Genomic DNA, 6,168 nt, shown 5'->3' with positions numbered 1-6,168 from the left:
AATATCTGTTTACTTTAGTTTAAACCAATTTATTTGACGACCTGTTTAATGAGCGAGCAACATACACGGTTAAACCAACGAACTAACGAAACTAAAATTAAACATAACAGTTAAACAGATCAAACAAAACAATCAAAATCCTAATTATTTTATGACATGTTTGTTCCATAACTACTTAACGCGACTAGATGCCATGTAAATAAAAATAGCGAACAGTTGTCGTAATATATATTTTGTTTCCTAAAACGACTCATTTCAACCAACGATAAACTTAGTCTATATTAGTGACACCTTAAAACACCCATGTTTACCTGAGCTCATTTTCATTCAAACAATTAATATGAACCCGTTCCGACCCGAAAATACCACTCGATACGCGATCAGACATAGCCTGTCTGTTTCACCAAATTAATTAAACAAGTTAAAACTGCAAACCAAAATCCTAATAGTTTCATGACATGTTTGTTTCTATAACTAATTAACACCTCTCCTCTGTAACCCAAAAAAAAAATTTTAATAAAAAATAAAACAAAATAATAATAATAATAATAATAATAATGCAAAAACACAAAAAATCCAAACTGAAAAAACGAACCGAAACAAAAACCGACGCTTTGGTTTTATGTTTTTGAAAAACCAAACCGTGGTTTTGGTTTTGGTATTGCATGTAACAAAAACCGAAAAATCAGAATCAAACCAAATTTCTAGATTTTTATCTTATGAGTTTTTATTTTAAGTCATTTATACCAATTTAATATATGTAACTCAAATACTTCTGGCCAAATTTATAATAATCTATTAGTTAGCAGTTAACAAAACTATTTCTACCTGGATTCATTATTTTCGACAAACTTTCTTTTCGGCCTAAAATTTTCAAGGCTCTAATGATAAAAACCAAAACCGAACAGAAACCAAAATGAAAACCGAAAAAACCAAAATCAAACGATTTAAAAATTTCAAGTAAACCGCACCAAACCACACCACGCACTCCCTTAATTCAAACTATTGACATGAACCCGACCCGACCCGATACCCAATCTGACATAACTTGTCTATTTCACCAAATTATTTAAACAAGTTAAACCCACAAACCAAAATCCTAATAATTTCATGACATGTTTGGTTCTGTTTCTATAAGTAGCTAACACCCCCTCTCCTTTTACCCAAAATAAAATAAATTAAATAATAATAATAATAATATAAAAACACAAAAAAATTCTTTACCTCCTTTTCACCCCTCCCCTCTATTAATACATGTCTCTCCTCTTTGAGACCAAAACCAGATAAACAAACAACACACATCACACAACACAAACACATAGAGTGCTCTTTACGAGAGTATCTCTTTCCCTCCATCACTACTCATTCTCATCTTCACTATGTGTAACCCGAACACCACCCCGCCCACCGCCGTCTCCATGAACCCCTCAGATCACCTCCCGCCCCCATCACCGCCACCGCCTCACCTTTACCTCAACCTCCACTCATTACCACTTCCCATTTCTCAATACCAAAGTACCAAAAAAGCTGCCAACAACGGTATCAGTACCAGTACCAGTACCAGTATCAGCAATAATAATATTAATAACAATAATATTAATAGTAGCAGTCACAGTAATAATAATATTATTAATAGTAAAAGTAAGAAACGCATTTCTATGCTGATACCCACACCGTCTGACATCTGGGACGAAAGTAAATCTTTATTTAAGCTTTCGTCCCCGATCGCTTTAACCGCGTTGATCCTCTACACGCGGTCCATAATATCTATGTTATTCCTCGGCTGGCTCGGGGAGACCGAGCTGGCTGCAGGGTCGTTAGCGATAGCCTTCGCTAACATTACCGGATACTCTGTCATATCCGGCTTGGCCCTGGGGATGGAACCGCTTTGTTCGCAAGCGTTCGGGGCCCGCCGGATGAAGGTGTTATCGGTAACGTTACACCGCACGGTTATATTTTTGTTGGTTGCTTGTATACCCATTGCATTATTGTGGCTTAACACGACACGAATATTGGTTTATTTACATCAAGACCATGACATCGCACGTGTCTCTCGCACGTATTTGGTGTTTACTTTACCCGATTTGGTATCGAATTCGGTTATCCACCCGACCCGCATTTACCTTCGGGCACAAGGCATCACTTTTCCGTTAACAGTAGCGTCCCTTATCGGGACGCTACTTCAGTTACCATTAAATTATGTCCTCGTTTTTCGGTTTCGTCTCGGGGTGGTTGGTGTTGCCACGTCATCGTCAGTCTCGAATTTCGTGGTGTTAATTTCGGTGATTGGGTACGTGTGGTGGGCTGGGTTGCATTTACCCACGTGGACCAACCCCACCCGGGAGTGTTTCTCCGGGTGGGGCCCGTTGGTCAGACTGGCAGCACCGAGTTGTGTCTCGGTCTGCCTGGAATGGTGGTGGTACGAGATCATGATCGTGTTGTGCGGGTTACTTTCGGACCCGAACGCGACGATCGCGTCGATGGGGATATTAATCCAGACGACGGCGTTGCTATACGTGTTCCCGTCGTCGCTTAGTTTCGCTGTGTCGACGAGAGTCGGAAACGAGCTCGGAGCGAACCGGCCGGATAAGGCCCGGGTGTCCGCGATGGTGTCGGTGTTTTTCGCGGGGTTAATGGGGTTATCGGCGATGTTGTTCGCGACGTCGATGAGAGAGAATTGGGGTTTAATGTTTACAAGTGATGAAAATATTTTAAAGTTGACGTCAGCGGCCCTACCTATAATAGGGCTGTGTGAGCTGGGGAACTGTCCCCAGACAGTTGGCTGTGGGGTCGTGCGAGGCACAGCACGACCAGCCACTGCAGCCAATGTGAACCTAGGGGCGTTTTATCTAGTGGGAATGCCGATAGCGGTTGGGCTTGGGTTTGGGCTAGGAGTGGGGTTTACCGGGCTTTGGCTTGGGTTGCTTTCAGCCCAGGTGTGTTGCGCCGGGCTGATGTTATATGTGGTGGGGACCACAGATTGGGAGCATCAAGCAAAGAAAGCAGAGATGTTAACATGCAACGGAGGTGTAGGTGGAGATACATCTTTAACATCTTCAGATTGTGACATTGAAAACCAACCGTTGATTCGAATAATGGTGACGTCATCGTGATAAAAGTTTGAAGAAGTAAAAAAATAAAAAAATGAAAAAAAAAATTCAAAGTTGACAAAAATATAGAGAACCTTATTTTGAGATTTTATGAGTTTTTTTTTTAATTTAATTTTGAGAGGGTGGGTTTCATTGAGTTTGATTGTGCATTATAACTATTTTTTTATTGGGTGGAAAATAGGAAAATACAAAATAAATGATAATCTAATTTACATTATAAAGAAAGTACAAATTCATGGGAATTATTTTAAATTTATTTTGATTTCATATTTTACCCTTTTTAAGTTTTAAGTTTAAGTTTTTAACTTATGGTTCTCAACCCCCTCTTCTTACAAGTCGTCGAATAATAAGACATTAATGTTAGCAGGAGTCGGCTGGTCTCGGGATGTTATTATAGCATTTTGTCTTCCATTCGGTGTATTATGTTTTTTTTATAATATCAAAATGTTGAGTGTTTACGGGTCTTTGTACCACTTTCTTTATGTAAAAATTAGTTGTAATATCACATCTTATTCTTGAAAAATTCAAGACGGGTCGTTTTCTCAAAGATAAGAGGAATATCGGGTCTATTTAGTTGTAACTTGAGTTATTGTTTGTTTTAGTAAGCATAAGTGACATGTAACAAACTATGATCTGTTTTCCATCAATTACAAGTTTAATGCCATTTTAGTACAACATAATATTACATGACAAGTCTATAAAGATTCAAAGAGAAATTGATGAAATTAACAAATTATATGTGTTTTGAAAACCTTAAGGGGTATTATTGTTGGAACATCAAAAGTATAAAGGATATTTTGTAAAAAGAATAAAATTCATGTCTCACTAAAAGGTGGAATGACAAAAAATAAGCTATGGGCAAAGTGGAATGAAAAGACAAAAAAATACATGGCATGTTAAAGTTAAAAAAATATGCACCCAATGATACTTGTGACAAAGTAAAATGACCAAATTGGACATGACAAGTTATGGTTAAATAGTCATCTTGTTGTTTGATTTCCCTCCTCATGATATGGATAGAAAAAATATGTTGCAAAATGAAGGGTGACCATAGGGGCAAAGGGGTCCATCCATTGATAAACAGTCTGTCATGGAAACTGAAATAGTAGATAGTCATAGAGATGAGAAACAAAATAGCTACTTGTCTCATTTTCAAGTGGCATTCAATTTTATTCGATTTTTGCGCATCAAAAATGTACTTTGTGCACCGAATGTTGGTACACCAATAGTTTCAACTGTATGTTGGTTGTTATCAGACGTTGTTTTGCATCGCTTCTGACAACCACTGACATTTTGTTCAGTACACACAGTTGTACGCCTTTTAAAAATAAACGTCTTATATCTTTCTTATTTTGTTTTCTAGGCAAACAAACAAATTAAGTCGCATTCTTTTTTGCATAAACAAAAAAGAGAAGGACAACGAAGATAGATGCAAATGAGTACAAGCTTAAGCCCTTTCAACACATCGAATGTGTTAAGCTGTTAATGTGATTGTTATTGGTTTGTAAGAATCCTTTAATTACGTTTTTATAATTTTTTAAATTATTTTTATACATATTAACTGATATAAAATGTGTTAGTATTTTGAATATGGAAAATTAAATATAAATTTTCTTAAGAGAAATCTGGCTTTTGAGAAGATTGAAAGGACTTTAATTTCTTTCTTAATAATAATAATATGCATATATTAATAATACTCACTAAAAATAGTCCAAAAAGATAATCAAAAACAACCAAAAAATTAATGTCTATGGTTGGGTGACAATCCTTGCTTCCTACCCATGTGAATGTTTGCACACTTCTTATTGGATGAATTAATGTCACATGTAGAAAATAATGTCCCAAGAAAAAAAGAATAAACAAAATTAGGTATTTTACTATTTTATATGAGAATTTAAGGAGTGTTTGCTGTTATATATATATTCAAAGTGATTATAGCTTAATATACATTTTATAATAATTAGATAGTTTGAGATGCTTGGATATTATTAATATTGTTTGGGCTTATTTAAAAACATTTTTTTAATAAAAAGAGATGCTTATTTTATAAGCATTTACTTTGCCTTTATAAGCAATAAAAAGAAAAGGATATGTACTCTCACGTCCCATACACCACTTAACGAATCATCTTCCATAAAAGTGTATCTTTTTAACTTCAAAATATAGTTACAAAACCGAAAAACTTGAATTCGAAAACTAAAAGTTTGAGACAAATATTTGAAAAAAGGTTACTTTATAAACTCTGATATATTTAAGATGAGTAGTATGGTATGAGATAATGCTCACTTGTCCACCTGAATATATAAATATCTTATATAGTTTTCAAAATAAAATAAATCGTATGGAGATTTTGTTAGAATTTGAAATTAGTACAATTACAAAAGGTTGTTATAGTGTGATAGTGTCCGAGCATTTTATAATTAAAGTCAATTAAGGGGTGAGTTTAACAAATTCTAATGGACATTCTAACAGGTAGATTTGAATCGCCTAAGATCATAAAAGAGTATACCGGCGAACTTGATATTGAGTAACAAGTATCTGTATAACATCCCGAAATTTTTAAAATAATATTTAATTATTAATTGCGTCGGGTGAAATAATTGAGTTAATGGATTAAATAATAAATATAAAAGGATAAGTAGGCTAACTAAAGGGAATTAATTATGGACTAAAAAGGAAGGATGAGTTTTGAGTCCATTGGCTTAAGGGAGTATAAATACCCCTTAAACCCTAATCTTTTTCATTTCCATCCATATTTTCCATCTTATTCTCTCCACACCATAAAACACACACATAGACACCACCATATGCGGCCGTGAGTAAGAGGAAGATTACAGACCAAAAAATCAGAGCCTAGATTCTTGTAAAGCTTGGATATTTAAGCAAGATACACGATTCAAGTCCATAAACAAAGCTAACCGTGACCCAAGACCATATAGAGGTATGTTCTTGACCTTAAAGGTTACGTTTTTATGAACGGATAGTCATGAAACTCAAAGCTAGGGTAGATCGGGTCTAGATAAATCATAAAGTTGCAAACTTGATGATTAGAATGGAT

General features: G+C 35.4%; 1 pseudogene; it reads left to right on the top strand.

The window, feature by feature from the left end:
* The first annotated feature begins 1,281 nt into the window (after positions 1-1,281).
* LOC143588881 (protein DETOXIFICATION 51 pseudogene) lies at positions 1,282-3,180 on the top strand (annotated as a pseudogene).
* The last annotated feature ends 2,988 nt before the right edge of the window (positions 3,181-6,168 follow it).

The sequence above is a fragment of the Bidens hawaiensis genome, unplaced genomic scaffold, assembly GCF_021521415.1.
Source record: "Bidens hawaiensis isolate Kalapana, Puna unplaced genomic scaffold, B.hawaiensis_p1.1 tig00036852_1, whole genome shotgun sequence".
In the NCBI taxonomy this organism is placed as follows: Eukaryota; Viridiplantae; Streptophyta; class Magnoliopsida; order Asterales; family Asteraceae; genus Bidens; species Bidens hawaiensis.
This window is presented reverse-complemented; position numbering and strand designations above follow the sequence as displayed.